This window comes from Rhinoderma darwinii, chromosome 6 (assembly GCF_050947455.1).
Source record: "Rhinoderma darwinii isolate aRhiDar2 chromosome 6, aRhiDar2.hap1, whole genome shotgun sequence".
Lineage (NCBI taxonomy): Eukaryota > Metazoa > Chordata > Amphibia > Anura > Rhinodermatidae > Rhinoderma > Rhinoderma darwinii.
In genome coordinates this window covers 22,896,711-22,915,202 of record NC_134692.1, presented here as the reverse complement: position 1 = coordinate 22,915,202, position 18,492 = coordinate 22,896,711, and positions in this window count along the sequence as shown.

Below are 18,492 nucleotides of genomic sequence, written 5' to 3'. Positions count from 1 at the left end.
TTGATTTTGCAAGAGGCAGTGACCTGTCCATTCATATAATTACTAAGTACAATACAGCATATTAATTCAATATTAAGACAAGTTTTTATATGAGAAAAAGGTGAAGGCAAGCAGAAAGCAGAAGACTGAAAGCTATTGAATATAGTCGGGTATACCTACAAGACAGAGCTGCACTTAGTCCTCACCAAGAAAAATAGTGATAAATGTCACATTCATCTCTGTAGAAAAAATGTAAGTTGATTAAACAGTAAGAGCATATTTACATAAGTAAATTTTTTGCCGTGATGTTTTTACAAAAATGTCAACATTTGCCATAGTTAAGAAAATTGTGGCTAAAAAAGTGACCAAAAATGTTAAAAACGGACTCATGTAAATGGACTCTCATGGGTTAATTTTCTTTGAGCCTAGTGTTCACAGCCAGGTCCTCTTTGCTTCTGATATTGACTCTTACAGATGTATTCCCTGCACTTTGTGGCTGATGACATGAAAATGATTGGAACTGCCATCAAGCTCTTCATCAGTGTCAGGTTCTTCAGGGACAACGAGCGCTGGTAACAATGCAAAACACTTTTTTGCACATTTTATTCTACAACTTTGAGCAGACATGTTTCTTCACGTCAACAGCTCCAGATAACGGGTCATATTTATATACCACAGGGATACTGACTGATAGTGCTCCACATTTATTTATCTAACTGAAGACTTTTTTAAGAAGGTGTAACTGGCAGCAAGTATTTTATGATACCCTACCTAACCTTAGAGACATAACTGTGGCGTTCAACTTGTTTCCGAATCTAGAAATAAAATCTTTTGTTTTTTTATGGACAATTTTGATTTTCAGTATTCGGATTACTGACTTCATGGCAGGATCATGAGGAAGAAGGAGTCGATAAAGTCATTTTCATTTAAATCGGCATATTTATGGCCTAGGCCAACAACCACACACACATGGTTATAATGAGATATACAAATGTAGCAGAGCTGAGTTTATTATTTTTTTAAATGCCCTAAGGCCTCATGAACACAACCGTGATTTTCCGGTCGACCGGCAGCAGACTGTCAACTGCGAGCTGCCCGCAAATCACGGGCCATGCACATGTCCGCGGCCATTATTTTCAATGAGACCTGACCGCAGAACACGGCCGTAATAAGGCTTGCCCATTCTTTCTGCGGTGCGGGCTACTGGTCCATGCACGGACCGTGAAAACCACGGTCGTGTGCATGGCCCCATAGGAAAGAATGGGGCCGCAATTCTCCCTTCGATTTTCGGGGGAATTGCGGCCGCAAAAGCACGTTCGTGTGCATGAGGCCTAAGATATCACAATGTGAACTAAACTAAGGGTAAACCTAACATACAATTTAAGTAAGGATTGAGACACATGGCTATATTTGGCTCTGTATTGTACGGAGCTGTTATTGGAATGCCATAGAGGTACATGGGGCAGAAAAAATATCCTTATGCCTTATGCTTTTCTATGGCATCGATAGAAGTGCATTTTGATTGAAAATTCTTTATTAACCCCTTCCCGATATTATCCATACGCCAAAGTCGGGTAGGGGAAGTATGGAACGGGCTCACGGAGTGAACCCGCTTCATAAGATGCCGGTGTCGGCTGTTTTTTACAGCCGACACTACAGAGTAACTAGCGGCATAACGCTCGAGCGCGATCCCGCTTGTTTAACTCGTTAAATTCCGCGGTCAACAGAGATCGCAGCATTTAAATCGTTAGAAAGAGGGGGGCGACCCCCTCTAACAGCTCACCGAAATTCCCCCTAGAGAATAGTAAAAAAAATAAATAAATAAACATAATTGGTATCGCCGCGTCCGTAAAAGTCTGAACTATTACAATATGTCATTATTTCACCCGGATGGTGAACGCCATAAAAAAAAAATTGTAAACGCCAGAATCTGTGTTTTTTGGTCACCTCATCTCCCACAAGAAAGGAAATAAAAAGTGATCAAACCGTCGCATTTAAAAACTACAGCTTATCCTGCAAAAAATAAGCCCTCACACCACTTAATCAACGGAAAAATAAAAAAGTTGTGGCTCTCGGAATTTGGCGACACAAAATAAATTTTCTTTTTTACACTTAGGTTTTTACATGTAAAAGTAGTAAAATATAGAAAAAACTATATATATATTTGGTATCGCCGTAATCGTATTGACCAACAAAATAAAGTTATCATGTTGTTTTAATTGCACAGTGAATTATGTAAAAATGGCGCGCAAAAAAACATGGAGGAATCGCTGTTTTCTTCATTTTCTACCCCACAAATAATTTTTTTCCCGTTTCCTAGCACATTATATGGCAAAAAAACTATATCGACAGAAAAATAAAGACGGTATGGCTTTTGGAAAGTGGGGAGGAAAAAACTAAAATGAAAATCTGAAAAAGGGCTGCGGCGGGAAGGGGTTAACAATCAAATGTTATACATACCGTAGTCTGTGACTCAACGCAATAAATAATTACATATATCACACATAAAATGACAGTATAACATACAGCACAGGTCTCCCTACACTATACATCACACCCCATGCTACACTAACATTACTGCAAACTGACAGTAAATACTAGTCAAACAATAAAGCATTACAGAGAGAGAGAGAAGCGAATCTACAGTATTCTACACTAATCGAATTCGGCCCAAATTTCCACAAAGTTTAGGATTACGCAAAATCGTGACATTTGTAGTTCTTGGCACATAAATTGCAGCTAAATGGTGTAGCCCTTTTACAGATTAGAAAAAGGATCGGGCTTCCCCTTAATGCCTTGCAGGGAGCCTTCCCTTTAAGCGCTGTGGTTATTTACCCATATATGTTGATGTCACTTTGACATTATTATTGCTGGCTTTGCGTTAAAGAACTTGGAAGAGGTTGGAAACAGTCTTAAAAGAGGTCAGAGAGGCAGACATTTCAGGGCAATCGGGGCATTTGTAATTTGTGGAAAATATATTCAGATCACATTTCAGGAAATTTTCTTATCTCTAATTCCAGACAATGATGAGGGTTGGAAAGTTGAAAGAGGGGTATAGGGAGGGGAAATTAGGGGCCCCAAACCTTATTGAGAGAGAGGGAAGCTAATTCAATCAATGTCCGGATTGCCCAAAAAAGAAGTCTCTTGGCAGGATGAGGATCCGCCTTCGTGAACATGCTCTCCCTTCTCAAGATGAGGTCATTACTGGCTAGCCATAGCGTCCTTAGAACAGTTCTGAAAAAGCCAGGACTCATGTAATGCCCCAACAATATGGTCCCCAGGAAATGGTCCATAAATTACAAAATGATATGATAGACTATTATTGGGTGCAGAGTCTTTGAGTTCATCTTCCAGGGCATCAAACAAACCCACTGCACAGGGGCACAACCAAAAGAGTTTTTTTTTTTTAATTTATTGAAACTCCAAGGACATGTTTCTTCACCCAAGTGCAAGCCCTCTCCAAAAAAAGAATAGTCCCATCAAACCTTCCCCAACTCTACGAGCCAGAATATGTAGTAGAGAAAAAGCGGGAGGAGGCTGTAATACTGTGAATCGCCGCTACATGTGTGTCAACGATTTACAGTGAGCAAGAAGAAATTAAGGAGAAGCAGCGCTTGTACTAGCGCTGCACCCCCTTCAAAACAGCTGATCGGCGGGGGTCCTGGGAGTCGTACCCCGACCGATCAGCTATTGATGACCTATCCTGAGGATAGGCCATCAGATTTTAGGGACTGGAAAACCCCTTTAAGGCAATGCTACCTGGGAAACTTATACAAAATAGCTGTCTTCCAGACCACTGTCTGTTGGTGCCAACCCTGTACATCAATGTCTGACTATTTAACCCCTTCCCGATGTATGACGTATACTTACATTATAGCCGGTTAGGGGAAGTATGGAGTGGGCTCACGAGCTGACGCTGCTCCATACACAATGGGTGTCAGCTGCATGATGCAGCCAACACTTCACGGTAACAAGCGGGATCGCGATCGAACGTCATCCCGCCTGTTTAAACCCTTAGATGCCGTGGTCAATACCTCGGCATCTAAAGCGTTAGAAAGAGGGGGTGACCCTTTCTGACAGCCCATTGGCCCCCCTCGACGTGATCGTGCAGTGCCGATGGTTATTATGGCAGCCTGGGGGCCTAATGAAGGCTCCCAGGTCTGCCATCTTTGTATTCCTATTAAGCCCTGCCTCAGGCAGGGCTTGATAGATGCCTGTCAGAAATATGAGCTTGTCGAAAAACAATAAGCCCTCATACAGCTCAATCGACGGAAAAATAAAAAAAGTTTCTCAGAATTTGACGACACAAAATAAATTTTTACACATAGTTTTATCCTTGTAAAAGTAGTAAAATATAAAAAAAACTATATAATTTGTTATTGCCATAATTGTATTGACCCGCATAATAAAGTTAACATGATAATAACATTGCACGGTGAACGCCGTTAAAACGAAGATCAAAAAACATTAGCTAACAAATATTTTTTTCCCCTTTCCTAGTACATTATATGGTAAAATAAATGGTGCCAGGAAAAACAACTCGTCCCGCTAAAATCAAGCCCTCATACGGCTATATTGATGGAAAAATAAAAAAAGTTATGGCTTTTGGAAGATGGGGAGGAAAAAATTAAAATGAAAATCCCAAAAATGTCTGCGGCAGGGAGGGGGATATAGAGCCCTGGAACATGATACGGGTAGCCACCTATAGGTGGCACATGGAGACAGTTTTCTTCCTTCTGTGCCTAATTTTATTTTGCAGAGTTTTTCGAGTTATCATGGTGCACAAAAGTTGCGGTTTAATGACCAAGTCAGCTCTGCTAAATCTAGATGGAAATATTCAGATATTTTTAAATGTTGTTTTCCATTTTGATTGAGTTTCAGTTTTGATCTTCTCCTTTTTAAATAGATAATGTAATATCCTCCTTGCTTTAAAATAATTTCAAGGTATTAGATCCTGGAGTAATTTGATTTGATAGGATGGTACTTACCACTTTACTGTTAAAAAAAAAACATTCCTAAAATGACTCGAATTGAATTTAACTTCAGTATTTAGGCCTGGACTACATGAGATCTCCCGCAATTCACGGCAAAAAAAGAATTAGAAAAAGGTGTCTGACGGGATGAGTTGCAATACCAGACACAGTCCATGGACAAGAGAGGCGCTGTTTCTGAAAACAAAAAAGCCGTCCCTTTTTCCTAGTATTAATCTGAGTTATATATAAATATTTCGCGAACATTCTTCCCAGTAACAGGATGCCGGTTGTTAATGTTTCGTTCTCATTGTCTTACAATTGTGAAATTAATAATTCAGAGTTCTCTCCTGTATTTTTTTTACTATAAGAACTGTTTTTAAACTAAAGCTTAGAAAATAACTCGCACTGGCAATCTTCCATATGAAGTCACTCGCTGCAGGGGCCAGGAATGACAAGCTGACACGCTACCTTTTACTCCCCCTTTTATATCTGTTTCGCAGTGTGTGAGTTCACTGAAATGAGCAGTTTAATTACACATTGTTGTAAGTGTCAGACACAATTAAGAAACAATTGTACTGGGAACCTGAATACTTTACCATGGCTGCAAGAACAGGACAGTAGGGCCGGGTTCACACGTAGCAAAAATACAGAGGATTTTCCACAACAGATTCTGCGACATAATACAGTAGCAGCATTTGAATAATTCCCCTCCACACGCTGCATAAATGATAAGCAGAAAAACCTCTCAGAAATTGACCTGTGGTGCTTGTCTATTGTATTTGCGTAATCGCTGCTTTTTTGTTGCGTTTTTTCCCCATTAAATGCACTCTAATCTTAAAAAAATCTTATACTTACCCAGAATTCTGTGCTACTTCGTCCAGGCCGGCCTCCTGGGATGATGTCTCATCCCATCAGACCACTGCAGCCAATCACAGGCTGTAACGGTCACATGGGATGAAATGTTATCCCAGGAGAACGGGCTGCAGGATGGCAGAGGGATATGTCGCCATAGCTACGGGTAAGTATGAAACTTTTTATTTTTCACGTGCATTCCGTCCGAAAAATTGCACCATGATTTGGTGCGGTTTTTCGGCCGGAATTACCTGCGGCGACCAGGGTGGATACGCTGTGTGCTTTTACGCAGCGTATCCGCCTTGTGTGAACATACCCTTACCATGACTGTCTCTTTAAAATGTCAAGACGGTGATACCATTTTTAAAGAGGACCTGTCCCCTCCCCTGACCTGTCTGTTTTAGTAACTAATTCTATTCTTCATGAAATAACAATTCTGGAGCATATTTTCTTAGAATTTTTTGAATAAATTGACAATTGGGTGTGACCAATTTTGGGTGTGTCCTTACACAGATTGACACTGTCCAATCAGTGCTGACAGAGTGAGTCTGTGTAGTGATACACCCCTTTGAAAGGGAATAATAACGCCCAGTTGTCAATTTATTAATACATTTCTAGGAACAACAGAGGAACGGCACAAGAAAATATGTTCCAGATTTGTTATTGCATGGGGAAAACAAGTAGTTACAGTATATCAGGGGAGGTGACATGGGTTATCCCATTTTAAAAGTTAAGGCATATCGCTAGGATATGTTGATCGATAAGTATCCGACTTGAGGGAGCCCCAGTGATGCTCAGAAGGGAAGGGTCGCAGCGCCAGTTTACAAGGAACTGCAACATAGTCACATTCACTTCATTCTCGAGATCGGCGGGAGTCCCAGAGGCCCATTCCATAACATGTGATTGAAATACCCTTTAACATATGAATTTATAAGAGGTGAACAGGGTCCCCTGACCCGATTTGCCGATGCAAAGGGGCTACCAGCAACCACTTGTTGTATTAGCTTTGATGGGGAAGTGGCCTCGCTTGCCTGCTGCTCTCTTTATTGAAATCTTTTTACTAAAAGAAGCAAGCAGCACTCATCACTTTCTTTAATTTCCATAACATTAATGGAGAGAGCTGAAGCCGATGCAGCTGGTGGACTCTTTGCATTGGCAAATGAGGGTCACAGGACCCCCATTCTGCTGATAGGTGGAGGTCCACCAGGAAATCCAGTAAATATACAATAAATGCTTCAGATGACAAAACTTCTTTAACAACTGTATAATATAATCTTGTAGGTTGAGATAAGCAAATTTACCGAAATTCGTCTCCAGTGCGATTTAGATTTGGTCCAAATACATTCGTCTCGCATTAAAATGTGGTGGAAATCTTTACATAGCCACAAGCAGTTAAAGGGCTTATAAGGCGATATAATATTATACAGATGTAGCCAAGTTTATCTTGACTGGTAACTTGCTGCCGCGTGATATCACACAACAAAAGCCGGGGAAAAAGTTAAGGTTTCTTTCCACTGTGTATTTAATGTGTTTAAAGTCAAGATAAAGATGGCTACATCTGTACACAAAGAAGGTGACAGATTACTCCCTGGTAAGAGAAGCTTTGTGCATTGAAATGTGTCTATTTTTGAGATTTTGTAGACAGTGATTTTGCTTTGCTAAACTCTATTAATTTTTGCGCTGGTGTCTGTTTCCGTTCAGGTGAAGCTCACGTTGCCACTTGTCAATCAATATCTGATGGTCTGGAACTTCTTAAAAACCGTATTCCTGGTAGTGAAAAATCAGCAACGACAGCGGGTAGACTTGATGTTTAGTTAGGTGAAAGAATATTAAAAAAAAAATTCCGACCATGTAAATTATAAGTTTAAGCTTTTCCTAAATTGACATTTTAGGTGCCGTAACTTGGAGGTTGCACTAAACCATAATCCATGTGCATGAAGCCTTATACAGTGTATTTACAAAGTTACTCCACTTTTTCTGTTGATTAAAGGTGTTGTCTGGGATTAGAAAAGTCTGCCCTATTAATCAAGTAAGCTGCAATACCAAACACAGCCTACGGTCAAGAGTGGCGCTGTTTCTGGAAAAGCAGACTTTTCTATCTCATTTCAAACCACCCCATTGTTTCTATATGTAACGTGCAAAATGGTATTCAAAGGTGAATATAGCTTTTATGTTTCAGTCTTACCTCATGTACTTGCCAGTTTTGGGTGATGTTTGCAAAGTCAAGTTAGAAAATATGATTCTAAATCTGGAAAAAAAAACTGAGAAAATGTGGACCTTGCGCTTCATGCATTTAGTCTTCCTGAGTGGTTACATATTCTGTACATTATAAATCTCTACCCAGCATGGGGCTTTCACTGAGCTGAGCTCTCATCCTGATACACTGTAACACGAGATATTAAGAAAAATTGTTACAGTATCAACAGTTTCTATAGCAACCTGCCATGTTCTTCTGTGTACAGTTTCTTCTTTGCTCGTCTATACCGTGTAAGATGAATAATTAACTTGCAGTGATTGCAATTTGCAATATATAATTGTCATGTTGGAGATATGGAAGCACGGCTTGTTCTTTTTTTGATCTTTGCAGCGATTGCCGTGTATGATGAAAACTTTTCTATGTAATACATTGTAACAGACACGTGTATGTATATTTTTGTTCACTTCCACATTGAAATAAATTGCATGAGCTGCGGAGCGCTCCGTGGTAATGTCATTGAGACTCACGCAATACAACAAGGATAATTAGCTAGAGCAGGGATAGGACAAACTCTGTTGTTGCCAAGGCGGGGGTTTTTTAGAATGCCCCTTCCCCCAGACACTCAGTCCATGAAGTTCAATATGATAGATGTAGATTGGACAATCATTCAAATGCCCCTTGTTACACCTTTCTCCGTTAATCCGTAGATTTTTTTTTTTAAGTCCATAAATTGCCCCCCCCCCCCCATCAATTGCGCCCCAGGCCTGTAAATTACACACTGTATGACTTTGGCCCAATCACATCTAGTTTTTTGCCTACGTATGATGTATATGCCGGGAAAAGCTTCTAACTTATATGTTAAATGTTGGCTGTGATGGTGGCATCCGTCACCATAGACTATAATTGTATATGTTAAACATATATGTTATGAAGTCTCATGACACTTTTCATGATGTATACATTAGGTTATGTTCACACAGCTTAATTTCAGCCGTTTTTGGGGCTGTAAACGCCCCGAAAAATGGCGAAAAAACGGAGGCTGATTGTCTCCAAACGTCTGCCCATTGATTTCAATGGAAAAACCGGTGTTCCGTCCCCACGTGGCGTTTATTACGTAGCTGTTTTTAAAAAAGTAAAAAAGAATCCCGCTCAATATACTTCTTTGGTTTCGAGATCCCGCGAGATGGAATAAAAAAAAACGGTATACAGACATATACCAGCCCGACAAGGTCATAAGGACACTCTTTTGGCCTCTGTCCGGCTGATAGAGATCTATCAACACGACTAGCGTGTACTTCGGGAGCTTTCTGGGCGTACAAATTAGACGTAGGGAAAAAAACAAGATGTGAATGGAGCTGTATTTACAACTTGGTGTAACCCAGTACTCTTTGCCCTATAAAGTACCTCAAAAGGCATGCACCGTCTGTAGCAGCCATTAGGCAAAACTTACTGAATATGGACTATACAGTTATATTTAAACTCAATATGAGCTATAGAAATCTGTATGCAGGGAGCTCCCCCTAGTGGTGGCTGCAGGCAGAAAGAGTTTTAAAATGCGTCAAATTTATTAAAGCTGTGGTATGGTGGTGCAAGATAAATGTGTCTAGGGAGTTGCAGAATATCCAATATGTAATATTTCCACGGACTCGTAAATGCATACATCCTATGGCACTATTGATAAATGTCCCTTATTGCATGGAATATATATGAAAATTATTTAAAGCTATTATTCTAATATAGATATTAGTTTTCTGTGCTCGTTTTCTGCATAGAAAGATGAACTTTGGTGAGATTTCTCCCCTTTACAGTTTCACCTGAAAAAACGGAAGCATTCTGTAAAGTTTTTCACTTTCTTCTATAGTTGCCTACAGTGTAGAATATGATGCTCTTGAGAGTGATTCCAAAACCCTATTCCAATACTGACTGGGATTGCAAAAAGGAAATAAAATTTTCAAGTGTAACTTGTGTGATGCATCATTGATAATAAGAGGATTTTCTAAATATTGTTTTTTCTGTCACCGTCTGGTAGGAATGAGCATATGCCGATAATCTTTCTAACCTGGACATTTATGTGCTCTAGATTTCAGCATGCTTATGTCAAGTGATTTTGAAATAACAGAAAATGAAAGATGTCATCTTCTGTAAAACGTTGTTCTGTAAGGCCCTGTTCACACAGAGTTTTTGGACACGTTTTTTGACGCGGAAACCGCGCCAAAAAAATGGCCGAAAATGCCTCCCATTGATTTCAATGGGAGGCGGACACGTTTTTTTTACCGCGAGCTGTAAAAAACGCTTGCGGTAAAAAAGAAGCGTCGTGCCCTATCTTGGGGCGTTTACGCCTCTGACCTCCCATTGACATCAATGGGAGGCAGAGAAAGCGTATTTCGCTGCGTTTTTGCCCGAGGCACTCAATGGGCGCGAGCGAAAAACGCACCGAAAATCGCGGCAAACAGCGTGCAGGCAGAGGAGAGTCTGCCTCAAAATGCCAAATGGAATTTTGAGGCAGAATTTTCCTCCTGAAAAAAACTCAGTGTGAACTAATCACTACATTTTGTAGTACAAAATAGATTTTGTAAATAGAAAATACAAGAACTAAATAAATAAATAAATGTAGAAAAATATAAAGATTGATAGAACAGACCTAAACTTTGTGTTTTGTAGTGAGTGATGTTATATGACTCAAAGTAATAATGGGTGGAACAGAGTAGTTCACAGAATATTATAATTTGTCATATAATGCTATTTCATTTCACAAAATGCATGCAAGTATACAGTTTTGGGCAAAGATATAAGAATGCTATTTATACCTAATGAATCTCCATTGGGTGAGTCTATAATATGGAATGATTTGGGTGTAATAATACATGATAAACTAAATGATAGCTCTCAATGTCAGTCTGCTGCATCAAAAGCAGACTGGTATTTTTTAGAAAGTTCTGATTTTATCGAAAAAAGTATTATTATGGTAATATCTTTGTAAAGCAGCGGTGAGTCCACATAAAAAAATATAAAGTTCTGTTTTGGGCAACAAAAAAAAGTTGAGAGTTGGATAAATTAATAGGCGGTAAGAAATGATGAAGAAAGCTAAAACAAAATGTATTTACCCTAAACAAGAGAAGGCTGATGAGGTATATGATATTGTTAAATATGTAAATGAACCTTATTAACCAATGGAATAACTCTTTGCGGACCCGTAGAGAACAGGCACTGCTTTTGGTATAGGAAATTACAATTAATCTGCTTTTGGTATAGGGAATTGCAATTTAATATGGAAATTCTAAATCACTACAGTCTGAACTGTAAAGTTATGGAACTTGCTCCTACAGGATTTGATAACAACGGAAAGTGTGGAAAGATATAAGAAACAGTCAGGTATCTTCCTTTAGAAACACAATATACAGAGTTTCTGGTATTAATTAAATGGTTTGTCCAGAATTCGAAAAAAGTGTCTGTATTTTTATGAAAGTGGCATCTCCTCTCCATCCAAGTGAATGGAGCTGATATGCAATACCAGACACAGCCAATGGACAATAGTGGCACTGTTCCATTTTTCTAAACCTGGAAAACGGCTTCAATGTAGAATGTTTGTCAAGCAATCTGTCAGAGTACCAGTAGGGGTAAGGAAGGAATTTTTCCACAATATTGCAAATTGGTCTGTCGTGTTGTTTTTCCTTCCTCTGGATCAACTGAGGTTTGTTATCATAAAAGTTTGAAAAGAATGGACTAACCCACTAAATGTCTCACTATGAAATATGCATGACACATAATGTAATTTTTAGAAATTTGCATTTAATTATATGGATGTTATATTTTTAGAGTCAACACAACAGAATTTGAACCACAAAATACATTGTTGTTCTACTTCTTTACTTTTATTTCTTTTTTTTTTTTTTACAAATGTTGCAGTTTTGTAGTTGCGGTCATAACCAAACTAAAAAAATGTTTGTAAACCATTTTTTTGAGGAGTCTGGTTTAGAAAGTCTGCACATTCCCTCTCAAACCTTTAATGTAGCGCTCGGCTTAGAGCAGGAGAGTATTTTTTTAGACTTTTATGTGCAAAGATAGCATTCAGAAGTACTTCAGGACTCAGCGTGACAACTCCATACTTACCACACTTGACCTCATTTAAATATACACACACTCTGGTTTTACTTTGTTGCCTCTGTGGGGAAAGTGACATTTGAAAAAATAGAGGACGTAACTTTTGAAGGTGAAAACTGATGCATTCAACATGATAGAAGGAAGATGATATTTGTCATTCAGACACATCATTAAACTGTAAAACTCTCTCTGGCTGCGTGTTATACTTAAGTGACAAAATTGCTGCGGTGAGGTATATACACATTTCCTATTTGAAAGGATTTTCTATAAAACCTGAACCTTTGGCACACAGAGAAATTCAGATTCATTATAGGACAACTGATTTTTATTTTTTATTTTTAAAGTTGTGTTGTAAGATTCCAGTCTTGAGGTGGCGGTTGCCGGTCTGGTATGGGTATAGAAAGTGAAGCCTGATGTGGATCTCTCGATGTACTTTACAAGGAAAGGGCACAGTTCTTTAAAGAGTTTGTCCTTTTTGAACAATACCTTTTTCTTAAAAGGGCCCCCAAAAAATCAGCTGATTGCAGGGTATACTGCAGATGAGATCCCCCAGCAATCAGTTGTAATCTGCCGAAGAATCTGGCAGCAAGTGTTACATTCTCCTGCAGTGCCACCACAGGGGAAATTAAACATTGCAAGGTGTGCATTGAAATCAATAGGCTGTCCGTGTGATGCATGGATGTGCTAAGTGCTCCAGAGGGAGGCGCTCTTTGCAGCGGCTCTTCACTGCAGCTATTTGATGGTGTTATGAATGAGCGACCCCTCCCTATTAAAGGGATTGTTTAGGACCCCATTTTTGTATACCTAATTCAGAGATGATTCAGGGGGATCCACATCTCTTGACCAGAGTGAGGGACAATTACAAAGGGAATCTTCCGCTTTGAAAGACTTTTATTTTCCTGCATTTCACAGACAACCTACTGATGGGAATAGGTATTGTGTAATGCTTAATTTCCCCTGTGATGGTGCTAAAGGGATAGTGAACCCTTAGGGTCAGTTCAGATGGTCGATATTGCTTGGTGGGTCCCGCCACAAAATCCGCCGCAGAATTATTCCTGCCGTTGGTAGGAAGATTCCTCCTTCCATTCACTTCAATGTGAGGTTTAGGCAGAATCCATCCTTAGATTGGGCAGGACGCTTCTTTTGTCCGTTAGCTTAGAAAAAAATTATCTAGCAGGAAAGAAGCGTTCGACTCCCTCTGAAATGAATCGGAGGCAGAATTTTGCAGCGGAATCCACTGCAAAAATCCCGCCGTGTGAACAGGGCCTTAGTGTCGGGGCATCCCTAAAGATAACAGCTGATCGCTGGGTGACACTTTTTGATCAGGTTATTGTTAAGGGACCCTTCTAACAAGTAGAATTTGACCACAACCCCATTAACACAAAATGTCCTAATAGAGTATTTAAAAATAGCTTTTATAATCCAGACAACCATTTTTTTTAAATAATAAATCACTGGCCCTGTGATCAGCTGATCATTGCAGGATTGGGTTAAGAAACTTTCAGAGATCAGCTAAATTTTGCCAGGGGTTGTTATGGCTGGCTATAGATTTGCCTGTGGTGGCCACTACTAGTGCAATGTAGTATCGCATGCCATTTAAAGGAATAGCCAACCAAGTTATAGGTGGCCGGACCAGGGAAACCTAAGCCAAAGGTTCTCTTTGTTAGAGGCTCTTCGCTCTGGCTTATAAAAGGAGTTCTAAGCAGGGGTACCCCTCTATGACTTCTATATGCCTTAATAGGGTATATAGAGGTGTTATCTTATCACCTAAAGAAAATGTTTGGATTTATTTTATTCTATTTTCAACAAGATAATTGATGGGAACTTATGAACTTAGATGTGATCAATAACAGTTTAAACCTGCGTTTCAGAGACACGCAGGACCTGTTGTCACCGAAGTCATCAGTCCTGCTGATCTGACGGATTCGGGTTTCAGTGCAAGATACAGTTGCTCTGTATGCAGGATACAAAGAAGCTGTATCTCAAAAAGCAAAACATTTTTATTTTTTTTATAAAAACCAATTCAAAAGTTGCATTAAACACTATATAATACATTGTTTAATTGAAAAAAAAAAATGTTCTAAAGTTTACATAGCCTTTAGATTGTTTGTAATGTATATATTATACATTGGTGTTTTGCCTGACTAAAAAGGCTACCTTAGCCCCAAAATGTGTTGTTTACACCTTATATAATTTTGAGCCCACTTCTGCATTGTGGTTCACTGAAGAACATGAGAAGCTGCATCGATCAGATATCTCTTATTGACAAAACAAAAAGATTATCAAGTGAACGGACTGAGTTGCAGTACCAGACACAGCCACATGCACATGGACCACTCTGTGACAGGTACTGCAGTGAAGGGGCCGCGGCACTAATTATAGAGGTCCCCGGATAGACCCCAATAATCTTTATTAACTTAATTTCCTTTTTTTGCTTTTTTCACAGAAACAAGCCTTTTCTTTTCCTGCATTTCAACACCTGTTGTGGATAAACCTTGTCATGGCTTTAGTTCTATTCTAATTCCAGGTTTTGCAAATGCACAGGACAATTTGACAAATTTACAGACGTGTCCTTCCTTACCTTTTCTCTTATCTTAGCATATCCTGATATGTGTGGCGTGAGATTACAAGCTTTGGAAAAACATATGATTTTATGATACTCTGTCACTAGACGTCTAGGCTATGTGTGCCCCCCCCCCCAGTGGTTGTGATGTGAAATGCAACCTGTCAGTGGTTTTGCTATTATGTTGCTATATTGTATTGCATTTCATGAGAAGGAGTCCTTAGCCACATATAAGCAAAGGTAAGGGTGAACACATATGTACACATACGTGTCAAATCTCTGGTATTTATATCATATGAGCATGACTGCATTAAATATTCAGGTATTAAGGAACCAGAAGTCCTTTAAATTGGCACAGCCTTGTGCACTCAAAGCACTAAATACATAATCAAAATAATATGGTTCATCAGAAAAAACTATCCTACTTGGTGATGGTTTCCATTTAAAACAGAAGATTTTTTTCTCTAGAGGAAATACGAACTGAACAATAGATACCAAAATAATAGGTTTTAAATTAGAAAACTGTATAGCCAAGATTAATAAAGGTTGGAGGTTCACCTTAAAATCTAAAATCATAAAACACAATATAAATACAAATTCATTATATAATTACTTCAAGGAACAAATCATGGAACTTGCATTTCGCAATGTGACTGGCCATTAAAAAAAATAAAATACCAATGCAGTACAAAACATATTTTTGTAATATTTCTTGTAACCGTAACATTTAAATTATTAAAAGTATAAGAAAAGCTATAAAACATAGATGAGAATTGTATTAGTCACACTATCAAACAACCTACTTTTTTTCACCATGGCAACTTTCCACTTGATTGACACCATCATTTAACATTCTATATTTTATACAGATTCTATTATAAGACTAAAATAAAGAAGTCAAATGGTGTTACATTTTGAAAAGAAAAAATAATACTTTACATACTCAGAAAGTACAAAAAAGACCAACAGCCGTGATCATTAAGGAACTCACTAGTACATACCTAAAAAAAGAGAAACACCTATAGGTACTACCTTATTTTTTTGGCATGCACAGTGAGGGATGTTGTGCAGTATTGTCATTGCAGACTTTAACTGCCACAGAAGTGTAAAATAGATAGATAGATAGATAGATAGATAGATAGATAGATAGATAGATAGATAGATAGATAGATAGATAGATAGATAGATAGGTAGATGATAGATAGAGAGAAAGAGATAGATAGATAGATAGATAGATAGATAGATAGATAGATAGATAGATAGATAGATAGATAGATAGATAGATAGATAGATAGATAGATAGATAGATAGATATGAGATAGATAGATATGAGATAGATAGATATGAGATAGATAGATAGATAGATAGATAGATAGATAGATAGATAGATAGATAGATAGATAGATAGATAGATAGATAGATAGATAGATAGATATGAGAGATAAATACATATGATAGAGGAGATAATTATTCTTACATTGGAAAAATAACTGGTACACGATGCAGTCAGTGAGCTACACAAGGCAAATGTTTAAGTTTCACATATAAAATCCTGAGCCTAATTAAGATATAAAAGGTCAGCCCTGCCAAGAAAACATGGAAATAGAAGTCTAAATTTCAAATAATTATCATAAACTTAGAAAAGGTTACTCATGAAGTCTCGTTTAACTGACTCCTTTTACCTTGACCCCAATGCTTCATAAGTTATTTTAATAGATTTATGAGAACCCAAGAATGTTGAAATCACTGAATAAAGACAATTAGGCTTCTCCTGTAAGTGTGACGACAATGAATCATTTCTATTATTAACTATTTCCATACAAGTCTAGTGGGAAAAACATTGGATGACAGGAAAATCTTAGCAAAGCATACCTAGGAGTGCACAAAGATACAGAGGTATCAATCTTTAACTTGACACTTAATGTGTTAAATATTTGGTGGCAAAAAAACTTTAAGGCTATGTTCACACAGAGTATTTTGCAGGAGGAATATCTGCCTCAAAATTCCGTTTGGAAGTTTGAGGCAGATTTTCCTCTCCCTGCACGCTGATTTTCGCGGAGTTATTCGCCCGCGGCCATTGAGCGCCGTGGGCATAAAACACCGCGAAATACGCTTTCTCTGCCTCCCATTGAAGTCAATGGGAGGTCAGAGGCGGAAACGCCCGAAGATAGAGCATGTCGCTTCTTTTTCCGGCGAGGCAGTTTTACTGCTCGCGGGAAAAAGACGCCGACGCCTCCCATTGAAATCAATGGGAGGCATTTTCGGGCCGTTTTTGCCGAGTTTTGCGACGCGGTTTCCGCGTCAAAAAAATCGTCAAAATACTCCGTGTGAACATAGCCTAATTAACTTTTTCAATGACTTTTGTTGTGTTAAGTGATAAGTTATCACGTTGCAGCATGTTATCAGTGTCAAGTTAAAGTTTGCTACATCTGTATCATAGAATCCCATAACAATACATACAATGTACTATTCCTTTATCAGAATTCTTGCTTATTTATTATTTTATTATGTATATGTTTTCCTGACATGATAAATTATATAATTCTGACATCATAGAGCCGCCACTAGGGGAGCTAACTTTATCTATACAGCTATTATTATAGTCAATGCAGTGAGCTTCCCCTATTGGCCGCTGCAGGTAGGCTCTGTGACCGTGTCACAGCAGGCAGGGAAAACAGCTAGGTTTTGGGTCCCCTCACCCCATGGGCTCATAGTAGTCGTGACTTGGTTGAGAGTGGATGATGCATGTGGGGGTCACTTCCTATCAGCTATCGACCTCCTGGATTATGATGTAAAATAATTAGATTACACATGACTTCAGATATCTATACCTGATAGGTCTCTTAAAATATGTTGACATAATTACTAGAATTACTTTGGTCTATATATGCTTGAGATTGTGGACACTACTGTCACTTGCATAAGCCTAAACGTCTTGCTCACAATGTTGTACTACCCGGCCTGAATAAATACTTTTAAAGTTAGCTGATGTCCATCTTCTACTTTTAAATTCCACTATTAGGTCATTCTTTTGGCCACCGTCGGGCTAATAGAGTCCTATGTACAGTACACCTTAAAGGATGTATAAGCTAAACAAAAGGGAAAAACATACTGTAAAGGGGGCCTAGTACCTAAGATAAGGGATAAACATCAAGTCCAGCCTTACCTGTCATTTTCATGCTTTGTTGATACAACAAAAAAGGGAAAGTAGTTGTAGTTTAGAAACTGATCACCTGTAAGGGGAAACAGTCCTAAATCCACTGCAGCAAAAATAATTCCAGATTTATTTGCAATGCTACATTATTTTGTTAGCAAGTCCTCATTCAGATAGGCATATTGTACTCACAATGTAAGTGCTGAAATTGTACCTAACTTTTCAGGTGACTTTTAAGAATAAGCTGTCATGTGTGTAAACATGAGGAATAACACTATTTCTTGCCATTGTCTTGACTTCCCCTCTGCAGGCTCTTACTCGAATTCTCCGTTTACTCTGAGCTAGTGGGCTGAGCCTAACGGCTATCATGTCTTTTAAACAATGCACACATATATAAAAGCAGTGGCAACATGGAGATTATACAGCAGTAATGAGCATTGTAGCTGAGAATCCAGCACTGGGGTGAGAAAAAACACTTACAGGAAGCTGCAGCATGTCTGTCTGTATCTTTCTCACTCTGCTGCTGATCCCCCTCCCCTCTTTATAGACTTGTATGGACAGCGGGTCTGTGTCTCCTTTATGCTCCCACCTCCCCTCTACATAGACTTATATGGGCAGGCTATGATAAGACACTCTAACATCCTGTAGGCCGTCTCCTCTGCTATGTAACTAG